The 13,133-nt window shown below is 47.8% G+C and overlaps 1 protein-coding gene across 5 annotated transcripts in view; it reads right to left on the reverse strand.

Annotated features, from left to right (window-relative positions):
- The window catches only part of Mamld1 (mastermind like domain containing 1), a 129,428-nt gene extending 116,970 nt beyond the window's left edge, over positions 1-12,458 (reverse strand). For 4 of the 5 annotated variants that reach the window (XM_057759927.1, XM_057759925.1, XM_057759926.1 and 1 more), the window contains exon 1: positions 11,321-11,545. The gene's annotated coding sequence lies outside the window, so the exon portion shown is untranslated. Of the gene's footprint in view, positions 1-11,320; positions 11,546-12,440 lie in introns of those variants that run through there. The other variant, XM_057759924.1, reaches the window with a different exon arrangement.
- Positions 12,459-13,133: the final 675 nt, after the last annotated feature.

Consider the following 13,133-nt stretch of genomic DNA (forward strand, 5'->3'; position numbering starts at 1 on the left):
AGAAAAAAAAAGAAAATATGCCAAAATCTCAACTCCTTAGAAATAAATTGGTTGGTATTCAGAAATTATTGGAATTATTCTTTTTGTGTGTGTGGATGTCATGTGCTGATAATGTAACCCAGAACTTTATACATGTTAGTTATTCCCCTATCAATGATGATGATGATAGTGATTAAGGAAGACTGCATTCATGTCAAATACAAAAATTAAATAAATTACAAAAGCTTACAAATGACCATTCAATGCCCCAAAGGTAAGGTGTAAAGAGCAAAGAGTAAAGACCTTTGGGTTCATGCTCAGAAAATATCTAGCTTGATAAATGACTGTCTAAGAAGCAAGAGTACAAGAATTTCCAGGTACATGTTGGCATTAAGAAAATAGTAACTGCCAATTGGATAGCTTTCAAGTCAAAACTGGACAATGGACCCACTACCAGTGCTCTTTAAAATCTCAATCAGTGTGGCAGATGCCAGCTACTCTGTTGAACTCTCTCCAGACCCACCTCATATAAGACAGAAAGCCTACGAACCAGACAACTGCCTTCAGGTAGAGATATTTGCGGGTGATGCATATGACGTAGCAAATGATGAAAGGATGAATTCATGAAGAACAGGTAGATGTATGAGAATGAAGATGTGAAGGGCTATTAAATATCCATGCAAAAGAACCTATGCAAATTAATAGTAAGTAGTAAATTAATATGCTTAAAAATTCTAAACCATTCAATACAGAATCACCCTATAAAGTGCAGTTGATTAGAGATATAAGAAAATGAGGACATCTAACCTGAAGTGTGTTGTCTAATAAATTTGTCATTAATTTCATGTGGTTATTAAAGATTTAAAATGACTTGTGTTTTAAAGGTAAAACACACTAGAATGCAAAGACATAAATAATAAGAGCATACAACATTTTACTAATTATGTCTTGATTACATGCCAAATAGTTTAGATATGTTGGGTTAAATAAAAATACATCATTCAAACTAATTCAATCTGCTTATTTTATGGTTTTGCAGCTGAAATTATTTCTATTGGACAGCACTCTGGTTTCACATTTTGTTCCAATCTTCCTCACTGAAGTCCTTGCCCATCGTATTGAAAAGCTCATCCTCCTTGGCACTGCTTAACTCCCTTGATTTCTTTTCCTTCAAGGCACTTGTCATCTTTCTGCTTTGTTCATGCTTGTATCTCTGACATGTCATTCATGTGTATATTTTCACAGTGGCTACTAAATAGCTCATGGTCCATCCATCCATCCATCCATCCATCCATCCATCCATCCATCCATCCATCCACATCTTTTGTAATGCCTGTACATACTAGACACATAAAAATCTTTTGCTGTATCTATTTTTCTAGATAACTTTTGGCCATTTTGAATGGATTACATTAGCTGGGGCTCCACTTTCATACCACATGCTCCTTCTTTGTTCTCATGGAAGCAAAGAGGCAGCCTAAAGCCAGTCCCACTGTGGACAAGAGAAAAAGGGAACACATTTTTTGGAGGTCAGTCATCAGGAGTTCAGTGCATTACATAATTAATGAATGTATTTGCCCAGATATCTACCTTTCTCTTGCAGAAACATCAAAATGTAGCCCTGGAGAATGACTTAGTGGCTACTTGATGAACAGACATGTTTTTAAGCCTTGTGGAGGTAGACAGATTCCCCCCATCAGCTCTCTTCCTCTATCGCTTGCCACCTTACTCTTTGAAATAGAGTTTCTCACTGAACATGAAATTCAAGGAGGCATGTGAAAGAGGAAGAGAGCTCATGTTGACTCCAGGCCTCCACACACAAGCACAAGTAGCTGTATGTACCCACATACACACACACACACACACACACACACACACACACACACACACACACATAAACATAACCATTGGCAGGCCCAACTCTGGTCAAATCACATCCTCTAAACAGGGGGATTCAACATAACAAGAAAAATCACCCCCAGATGCTCCCTCAATGTAGTGATAGACTGGTGGAGCTCAAAGAGAGCAGGGCCACAAAATGAGACGGCAAAGCTGGACTCAGCTCACAGGCTACTTCCTCACCAAGCCCAGAGTTTCCTGACTCTCCCCTCCACGCAGTCCACAGCAGTGGGGGTGCCTAGGCTGAAGTGGAGAGGAGCAATCCTAGAGCTAGCGCCAGTGTCCAGAAGAAATGGGTATATTTGTAAGCACCTCATGAACTCTAGGTGGCCAGCACCATGATTAAGAAAGCAAACTAAGGCTGAGCACTCTGAGTGCAAACAGTTGAGAAACTAAAAGCTTCTTTTAGACAAGACAAACTGTTACTCATTACAAAAATAAGGGTGGGGTTGCTTGGGGTTGTTTTTTCTTTCTCTAATGAAAATTAGAAAACACGAAGTCAAACCTAAAACAGCCATCTGTTTAAAATGAAATAATTTCAAATAACAAGCCCCTAGAGACCACCCCCCATTATTCATAAAATCTGTTTTATTTGAAATTGGGCATCGGTACAAGACCAACAAAATTCAATATTTACTGTTAGCTGAAAACAACTCATGGCTGTTAGGGGAAGAGGTGAGGGATAAAAATTCCTTCCCGATAAGCTACTGTTTGGTCACTAGAAAGAAAACGCTCGCAGTTCTGTATTCTGCGGACTGCAGGCCCATTTGTAATGGGCAGTCTAAAGGTTTCTTCTGCTGGTGCTTAGGAACTATGGGGTGTTTTGCAAGATGGGACTCCTGAGGCCTGAGCTAGTTTGGTGTCTTGTAACTTGCTGGATAGCCCTTGGGAGGTATGGAGTTTTCTTCAGTTCCAGTATCCTTAAGTGCAAAATGAGAAGTCTTTACGGGAATTTCCCATTTTCCTAGTCTTTGGGCATATACAAAGAACTGCCAATGTTTTGTCTTTAGCCAAACATCTAGAACTGCTTTCCTTTATTTGTCTCCATGCCCTCCTACCCAAACAAAAGCAAAACACTCCTATGCATTCAAGTCTTTAGTAATCTAAAACAATTGATCATTATGTCACCTTCAAATATTTTCAGAACTTTCTGTCTTACTGTTCTCCCCAATCACAGAATACCATGGCTAGAGGAGGGCATTGGATTCCCTTAGTTCATTCCTATTCTGTACAAATGAGGAAACTGAGGCCTATCAAGAGGAAGTGACTGGCCTTAAGTGTCCTTAGTTGGCATGAGAGATGACCCTGGAGCACAGGTGGGTGGGTGTTCTCACTACAGCACTGGGGGTTTCTCCCAGCCTCATGAACGTGGTCCCAAACCAGTGCATCTTTCGAAGGGCAATGGCCAATTGCCACACTTTAAGCTTTACAAATCACTACTGTTTTGTTCAGTTACATGATGCTGTCTCAAGTTGTTAGGTGAGATCTGCTTTCAAGTAACTGGCACGATTCCCCCTTCCAGATTAAAAATGAAAGTACGTCTGAGACACTCTGCACTACAATCTAGTATCAATACTCACATCTAATACGCTCTGAAAGTAACCACCCTTGATAAACCTAGCTGCTTTAAGAAAAGATAGAAAGGGCAAAAGGACATGCAATGGCGACTAGGAGGAGGAACAGGAAACTGGGGACCCCATGAGTTTAATCTTGTGATTTTATGGATCTGATTGGGCCCCAGAGCAGACTCCTGGGAGGCTACAATTAGATAAAGGCTTCATATTGTATTATTAGTGGGAAGGAAAGGACCTCTGGGTTGCCCTGCTGCTCAAGGCATGATTCTCAATCCCAAGGGAACACCTAGAAAATATAGAGGCAGCTTCTGGGGCTCCCTGGGGGTGTTGAGTTCCCAATGGGATTAGTGTAGCGACACTCCTTGATACTGCCAAGAGCTCATTTTGAGGGTTGTGAGAACAAATAACATAATCAAGCTCTTTATTCCGTGGCTGGGGCATCTCTAGAAAGAACCAGATTGTTCACTTTAATTCCAATGTCAGCACAACTATTTTAACACCAAGTGGGTCAGATTTGACTCCAAATCCCTGAAATTAATTTTAGAGTGGCAGTGAAATAAAATAGCATACTTTGAGCTTTGTTGTAACATGTTCATGCAACACACAGCAAAGAAAATGGAGTAATTAGAGGTTAAATTAATCCTTGACAGACACGCAGCTCAGAAACACTGTGCTCTCCTCCCCAAACCTAGCATAATGCATGCCAGGCTTTCAGAATTAGCCTCACAAAGCATGTGATGTTGGCAATTACACCGAAACTCCTGTCCCATTTTGAATTCCAAGGTCGGTGCTGGAACTTCCGTAGACAGATATTAATACCAAGGACTCACTGAGAATAAAACCCAAACAACATCCTACAAATGCCAGCAAAGACTACCCAGCAAAGCTCTCCACAGCACTGACTGCCCAACTTGAAAGCAGGGTGAGACATCATCCCCTTAGAGACTATTGTTACCAAGCCCCAGACTGATTATGAATTTGCAGCCTTCACTCTCCAACTTGGTCCAGTCTTGCAGCTGTGACTCCAATAGGTCCCCATGATGTCCTGACCACAGCACGCACAGATACAAGGGTAGATTATCTTACAGCACAATTCAAAATGCTCCTCCTCCAGGCCCTGCATCTCCTCTCACCACTTTTGATCTGCCTTGAAAAAACACCCGTCTACTCAAACTTCTGAGCAAAAGGCATCTTCTGGACATGCCTGAGAACTGGAGGGCAAGTATGTGGCTACTTTGGGCAGCCCTTCTCATCTTCCTGAAAAAGTTGGGCAGTTCTCTGGGCCTCAGTCTTCTCTTCTGTAAAATCACCGGACTTCTCCTTCTTACAATAAGGTTAATCTTTCAGCAAGTGAGTCTTCAGAGGAGTTGGTGTCCCTTTGTTAACTGTGCATAGTGACAATGGTCAGCTTGCTAACTGGGGCCATGAAACAGGCAAGCAAACTCATGGTCCCAATCTCCTTTACAATCCTTTGGAACTGAGGTGCCAGTGTGCCAATGAAAGAAATTGAGAGTTAATTTTTTTCAGGCTGAAATTCTAGGGGAAAATGTGGATGGTTAGCAATGTGGGGCTTGGTCCAATTGCACAGAACACTCTGGACACCCCGAAGCACTGCAATTTATTGCCATGCCTTTAGTCCTGAAGGTCCTGCCCTCCCACCACCAGATAGAAAACACAATCCAGGGCCTTCAGACTCTCCTAAGTTAGATGCTATTCTATTCAGTAGCTTTGGCCCTTTAGCCTGACCTCTTCTAAAACCAGCAGAAAGGTATCCCTATGGCCTAGTGTCAAGGTACGAGAAAGGTGGAAAATACAATAGCTGGTGGGGCAGAGCACACAGAAGGGTACCCAGAGAAAGTAAGGAACTACAGGTGGGTCTTAGACTTCACAATAAAAAAGAATCACTAGCTAACTGAAGGTCAAAAGACAGAATCAGGTGATCATGGGTTAGAACTATCTCCAGGGCCTAGGCAAGGTCCTTGTCTTATGAACTAGATGCAGGAGACAATAGGGATGTCTGGAGCTTGAAGAGATGAGAGGTCAAAACAGTCCATCTGGGCTAGGAAAGTTTCATGAATTTTGCAAAGAGCTTTTTGCCTTCTTTTGCCCAAGATTGTGTCCCTAGAAGCCTTTACTCTACGGAGTTCAATGCCTTTGGCCGGGTTTCTTTCCCCAGGGGACTCTTAGATTGTAACATGTCCAATTGTTTGGAAATTAGGGAGGTCATATTTTAGGAGAAAACGTAAGGCTCCAAGGAAAAACCAAGGAAGGTCTGGGAAAGGAAGGACGGGAGAACAACTGGAGGGGAAAGAGCAGACAAGGAGAAGCTCAACTCAATGCCAGCTTCAGCTCACATTGCATACGTGCTCCAGGACTAACAGCTTTGGACTGTTAATTAGGGGCAGGACCGCAAAGGATGTATATGAATATGCTATAATGTGCTAACCTTTTCTTACATCATGCAGACCTCCTTGATTCACAGGCCCCAGCTGCAGGAGGCCTTTTCCTCTTCCTCTGCTACACTTACGTAGCAAGAACAATGGCACAACACTAGCAACAAATAATAAACACATACCACAACACTGTACTTGTGAATTTTTGCTTCTCAAAGTCCTAAAGATGTTCACGGATTTGCTGTCTAAAAATTTTAAAATCATAATGGTTCCAACTAGGCTTTGCAATGCTCCTTTCTTGCCATCCAGTTGACTGGTGCTGCCTAGCTTACCCCTTCATGGTGGTGGTGGTGTGAGAGGTGTAGGATAGGAATGGGTTCATTGTGCTGATCCATAGTAACCAGCTCCTGTTCGTCCATCATTTATCTCCCTCTCCAGTGACATCTGGGTCGGTCTATTCACACTCTCAGCATTCTCTATGCCCCAACAAACACTCAGCCATTTTTGCTTGGATAAGGGGATTTTTTTTTTAGTTACATCAATTATATGTGTATCAACATTTATGGCAGCAAGATAATTGCCAAAGAACTGAGAGGATAAAAGGTCTTTCTTCATAACGTCCACCCTTACCAGTTATAAAATCAATATTAACATCAAGCAGGACAGTGGCAGATTCTTCCACTGCTGCTGAATCCTTAAGGTAGGAAATGTGTTCTTTAGAAGACACTCCTCGGAACTGGAGGGTTAAGAAAAGGTTCAGCATCGAGTTCTGAATCCATATCCCAGTGGGTCATGTGTGTATGTGGATAGCAGGCCTTTTTGTCCTTGTAACCTTTGCTAAATAACTGCAAGGCAGCAAATCTGCTCTATATTTAATGAGTCCTCTGGAAATATGCCAGTCCAATTTTAAAGAGTTTAGATCCCGTTATCTGTAGACCAGCCCAGTGATTAGGAGGCCTGCCATCAATAGGCCCCCAGAGGGCTGGATTAGGGGTACTGGACAAGAGGCACTCTGGGCTGCCTCTCAGCCTCCTTGTCTATAACTCTAGGTTAGAAGTTCACACTTGCAAAGACACAAGAGGGGGACACTTCCCATTTTAATATTGCTTTGATTGGCCTTCTGCCACATTTAACTCCCCTCTTTTTAATGTCTCTTAAAATCGTAGCCCCCATTTCTTTATCTATCTTACTGTTTTCCCCAATGGCAAGGCTGAACTTGGTGCTTCATTTTCCCAGAAAATGACCATTTTTGTTCACAGATCCTAATACTTTAGAAACTCGGAGGGAATCAGATTCAGGGGCTAAAGGAGAATGCAAGGAGGGAGGACAAGCTTACCCATGATCCCTCTGTTAATTAATAGAAGTTTTTAGAAAGAAAAGAATGTTACCCAGTTTCTAGTCAAATTATCTGATCAACCATCTACTGTCTCAGGGAAAGAAAAATTAGAATCACTGAAATTGAAAATGGTTACTACATATGCAAAGCCCCTTTAAAAAGTAGGCTTACTTCTGCCAGGAGAACCACTTGGTTACGATCAATTTTTGTTCATCCCATAACCCCAAACAGTAATGCAGTTCCTAAGCATGATTCACTAACAGGTGCTTTTTAAGCCTTTAGCTAGGGGGAGAAAAGATTAAATTGCTGCTGGGTTTAAAAATGCCTTTTCTTTACTGAAAAGGATTGGCAACAGCAAACCTCCTATCTTAACAGGCAATGAATGTGTAACACCACCCCCCCCCCAACTCCAGCAACAGGCTATTTCCTGGTTGAGTTTAAAAATTCAATGACGTTCCTGTTTCAACCCACACATCTGTGTCACTGTCAGCGTCAGTGGCAGGAAAACAGAAAAGTCACCCTTTGCTAATGATTTCCTAACATGGAATTTCCTTGTATCTTCTAAAGCCTTTCTTCCAACGCCAAACTGCCCCCCCACACACACACATTGTACTGAAGAAAAAACTGAAAATGGTCCTCGCCACCGGAAGAGAATGGTTTTAATGGAGATCTTGTAAGGAAGCCTTTCAACTCTTAAGATGTTTTTAAAGGGAGACTAGGGGCAGCACTGCTGGTGTTCCTAACAGCAGCAGGTACAAAACAGATACATTTCTTCCAGGCATCTGGAACTCGCAGCTCATCCCTTTCTTCCCTTTCCCTGATTCCCAAGTTCTACTGTGAGCATCATTCTCATAAATACTAGAGGAACCAGGCACAAGCTGGACACAGGTAGAGCTAGAGAGCAAGACAAGCTCCCAGAGCAGCAAAAACACAAGAGATCTGCGAAAGCACAAAACAATATAGAATCCCATCACTTTTCCCCTCTGGAGAACATCCTATTTAATATGCTACTGGTCATCAACGGGAAAGAGGGCTGTTACTTTAAGGGGAAAAAGCTGATTAGCTGCTCTAGCTGGCAGCAAACAGCTGGTCTGTCCGGCAGGTTCAAGGCCATTTCAGCTCCTCTCTTCTGGAGGTACCATATGTTCCATCTCGCACATCAGCATCTTTATTTTCCAATGATCTTACTCCAGAAGAAACGCACAAAAGGGGGAGAAAGTAGAACCAACAGTTCACCCTTTGATTACTTTCTTATGATTTTAGATGTAATTGGGATGTGTGTGTGCGTAGGGGGGACCACTTCACCTACTACTCTATAGACCAAAAAATGTTCAGACAACACACTTATTGCTATGGGGGTGGAGCGGGAGAAAGACGTAGAAAGGAATGCATCTGCAGGCGCTTGTACTCACAAAGACTTCAACACCAGATTAAGGGGGTACCGGGAGGGGTGGAAGCAAGGAGGGATCAAGAGGAATGGGATTACTCTAGAGACTACCAGTTTGAGTTAGGTCCCACCCCTTCTTATTTGTCACTTTTTGTTCTCATCAGTAACCTTATCTTCCCTGAGAAACTTTGTTCTTTTGGAGAAGCCCTGAGGAGCCCGCTGACAGGATGTGAAAGGTTACTTGTAACATCAGGCTTAACCTCCCACATGGCAAACCGGGTTTTATCCCAAGTTTGGTGGGTGGGGGGGAAGCAGGTGGAAGGAACACAGCCCATAAATCCTCAGTCTAGCTAAAAACTTGATGCCGGTGCATTTTGGACACCCCTTGTTGCCAGACCCTGTGTTTGTATAGAGGCAACAGGCCAATGCGTGGTCCCTGGCAGCTTCTGTGTTCACTTTCAGTTCCAGACTACCCTAGAGGTGGCCGCGGCTACTCACTTTTCATGCCTCAAACAAAAGGCATCCTCGGAGAGTTTCAATCCTGTGGAGTGTGTGTGTGTGGGGGGGGGGGGGGGAGGATACGATAGTAGGGAGCAGGAAAGAAGAGGAATATAACTAGACTACAAGGTGGTCAAAGTCTCAAACCATTACCAGTGCCTCTCCCGCCTACAGGCTCAGCAGCCACCCTAGGTTTTTTTTTTTTTTGGCTGAGAGGGGCGCCCCAAAGTAAAGCGAAACCGAGGAAAGGGCGCCCCCTATGCCCAAGCCCTGTCATAACAGGGACCTGCAGCATTTGCCCACCCTGCTGAGCATTCACCGCCTCCCGCCTAGCTCCTGCCTGCTCCCAGTACAGCAGGCCAGACAGTCTTAGCTGCATGAATTTAGGGTGTCCAAGGCTGGCCGACCAAGTGCATAGAACACGTCAGGAACAAGAGCTTTCCGAGATTTTCCGGGCTCTTACAGAGGGTCCTCAAAATACACACACCCCCATTGCCTACACTAGCCCTCCTGTCCCAAGCGGCTCGAAGCTACTTGGAGGGAGCCTGCCTCCCCCGCCCTCTGCCTCTGAGTCCCTTTCCCCTTCCCTCTCTCCAGCCTCCTGGGAAACAAAGGGGCTTTTTATAAAGCGGATTGTTGGCGGCGGCGGCGGCGGGGGTGGGAGGGAGGGGGGAATCTATAAAGACAAGAAGAGGTGGGAGGGAGGGAAGGAAAGAAGCTGCGCGGCCTCCAGGGGCCCAGAGCAGCGGTGGCAGCCGGGAAGCCCTGGTGGGTGCATGGTAGACCCCGCCCGGTCAGTGGGCACCAGAGCGAGAGCCTGCGCCTGCCAAGAAACTGGGCCGAGCCACTGTGATGCTCCCATCCACCCACCGCAGGCAGGGAACAGGAGTAGCGGCCATGGCCCGGGGCCGATGGGGGAGGCATGATTCCCGCGGGGGGCTTCTCTGGAAGACCCTGGCCCTCTCCCTAGCAAACTCTTTGAGAATTGCTGAGGCTTGAGGAGACTTTGCGTCTTTGTTACAGCACGACCTGCTCTCCTCGACTAGGCTCTCTCGCCCTCACAGACAATGTCCCAGAACCGGCCTTGGTCGGCTACCCGCAAAGGGAACATTTGGCTCCAGTACGATACTCTAAAGGGTTCCTTCTGCTGCCAAATAACAAGGACAAGCTACCCCAGCAACTGGAATCCAATCTCCCCAGGTTCCCTAGACACTCCGTACTCCTGCCCTTGCTCTCACACACCCACATTCGGGGTGCCCGACTCAGCCGCACCCAGCTGCAGAAGCCCAGCGGGAAGCGAATCCCCCAGATTGAGGCGCGTCTGTTTGCCCAGGTTCCAATGGCTTTAGGGCCGAGTTTTTCTGTGGGGTAATCCTATTAGTGTCCGCTCAGTCCGAATTTAATCACCGATCGGAATCAGACAGCACAGCTAGCTTTCCAGGCTTCGGACTCACTGCATCAGGACGGAACCTGGCCAAACCAAGTGGCCAAGAAAAGTATTTGGCGGCGCTCCGGGGGGCTTCCCACCCGCCTTAGGCAGAACCTGGCGCCTGGCTAGGCTGCAGAGAGAATGCCCGGGAGCTTGGAGCGCCAATTCCTGCGCAGGGGCTCTGGGAACGCTGGGTGGGAATCAGTAGGGGCTGCCTCAGGCCCCCAGTTTTGCTCCAGGCTGCTTTCATGAGGAGGAGTTGGCAAATGGGGTGGGGGAAGCGCAGGGCAACGCGCACACCCCACACTCTGTTCCGCGGCAGCAAATTGATTTGGGGCGGGGGTATTCCTCATCTAGTGCCCACTGCTGGACTCGGGGGCTGGCACGGGAAGACAGAATCTCTGATGGCACCTTGGGCAGTGAGCAAGCGGCCCAGGGGTGTGGGGATGGAGTGGGTGCTTCCTGCTAACCTAATGTAGCCCATGGAGCCCGCGCAGCTTGCACCCCTCTATACCTTTCCTCCTCGGAATGCAGCTGCCTCCGCCCAGTTTTGGACTCCCCCTGGGGCGCCTAAAAGAAGGCAGAGACCAGAGACCCTGGACGTTGAGACCTGCGCTCACCCCAGTTAGGCCAGTCCGAGAGGGGGGCGGCCAACCCCCAGCGCCAGGTGGGCCGTGTGCTCAGAGCAAACTTCGGGGTCTCCCATCTCACAGCATCCCGGAGCCCCGGATCCTCAAAGATAGAGACTATAAGCGGGGGCTATAAGTGCACCCTGGAGCCCCCCCCCCCAGTAGTCGGACCTCCCGCATCCGCCTTCACCCTTACCGTGTTGCGGAGCTCCAGCAGCAGCCAGGGCAGAGCCAGAGGGGCGGGCAGCCGCCGGCACAGGCAGCCTACCCCCAGGCGCCCGCCGAATGGCCCAGCCGGATTGAAGATCACCCCCTGGCTAGCGGCCGGTGCCCCCGCGCCCGCCCGCCGCCCGCCGCTTCAGCTCGCGGCCAAGTTCATGCTGGCGGCGCTGCAGTGGCGGCCTCAATCTGCTCGCTCCATTCCCACCGCCCGGCTCCGCGCCGCGCGCCCGGAAGGTGGAGTTTCGGGGGTTTAAGTTACTGATAGGCATTTCTCATTGCTGTGTCACTCGGGGAGGAGGAGACACGCACGCCGCACACTCACACACCCTCACACTCACGGCGACGAGCAGCTCTGGTCTTAAAGGAGAAGCTGCGCTGCCCTGCCTGCGACCCCACCGGCCTCAAGCCTTAAAATGCAGGGTTTCCAGACCGGGATGTAGACACAAGCAAACTAAGAGCCGGTCGCTCAAGGGACTTCCCAAATCCTCCAGACACTTTTTAATGGGCGAAGGAATAGCAGGCTGGATTTGCAGTGGCAGCCTCATTTTTCCCTGGGGCAGCTAGGAGAGACTAGAGAAGTGGAAAGGGTGAGGGCATAGTTACCTCGAAGGCCCCTTAGGAGGTGAATGGTGGCCTATACCAACGAAGTCAAGTGGCTGCACTGTGCGCTGATCGGGAGAAGCAATAGCAGGGTTAGAAAGCAAGCCCAGTCATAAGAATGGGATGGGGCCACTCAAGGGCCATAGGAGACCCTGGGCCTAGAGGAAAAGTCACACGCCTCAGGTTAACTTTCCCAGTTAGTTTCAGAACAGAGCAAGCTGGTGGCTAGCGAGCATTACGGAAGGACAGAAGAGTGAGAGTGAGCAGAAAAGCCAGCACTCAACCGTGATAAGGTGAGAGAATGTTCCAGACTTAGCCTGAGAGATTGAAGACGGAGAGTGAGAGACAGAAACCAAGAGAAAACTGACAGAGAGAGACAGACAGATGATGATGAAGTAAACATAGAGAGGGAGACCCCTTCTCAATCTCAACACAGCTTGACTCTGAAGTCAGAGCTGCCGCTTCTCCCTCCTCCTTCAGGTAAGGGCGCTCACCTGCAGTGGGTAGCAGCTACTCGGTGGCGGTGGCGCTGGTCTCACTCTGCAAGCAATGTGTCATTAGGCTCATCAACATCTCATACCTGGATGATCAAACAAACCAGCCAGGAGTGATTACAGTGGGGACCTAGGCTCCCAAGTGTCAGCCATTGACCTACACGCCTGTGCCCCACCCCACCCTCGGCGCGCAAGTGCGCGCGCCTTCTCCCTCCTTGATGTCCCCCTCCTCACTCCCCCTTCCCCCCCCCCTCCTCCGGTCTGTCCTCAGCTCAGAGGCTGATTGTTGTTCTCGCTGCCAGTAAGCTTATCCCGGAACTCAGGCAAGCTGGCCATAGTCTTTCTGTTGCTCTCTCTTTCTCTGGGCCCAGGGCGAGCAAAGACCATGCTCAAGCTTGACTGGACTAGCTGTTTATGGAGGAGTTGATCACAGGACCAACACCTGTGGCTTTTGCAGTAGCCCGAGTTGCTTGTAAACTGCCTAGTGGGCCAGTGCCCGCCCCCGCCCCCCGCGCCAAGGCTGGAGACCTCCATCTCTGTTCTCTGGTAGTGTGGGCTGACTCCCTTCTTCAGGGTACCCAACCCGGGCATGCGACTAACCTGAAAAATCCCCGGTGGCAGCGGCAGCAGCTGCTGCAGTAGCAGTGGCAGCAGGGGCTGAGCACCGCAGGGAAATGTCACGATGACTCACTC

Source organism: Chionomys nivalis, chromosome X (genome assembly GCF_950005125.1).
Source record: "Chionomys nivalis chromosome X, mChiNiv1.1, whole genome shotgun sequence".
In the NCBI taxonomy this organism is placed as follows: Eukaryota; Metazoa; Chordata; class Mammalia; order Rodentia; family Cricetidae; genus Chionomys; species Chionomys nivalis.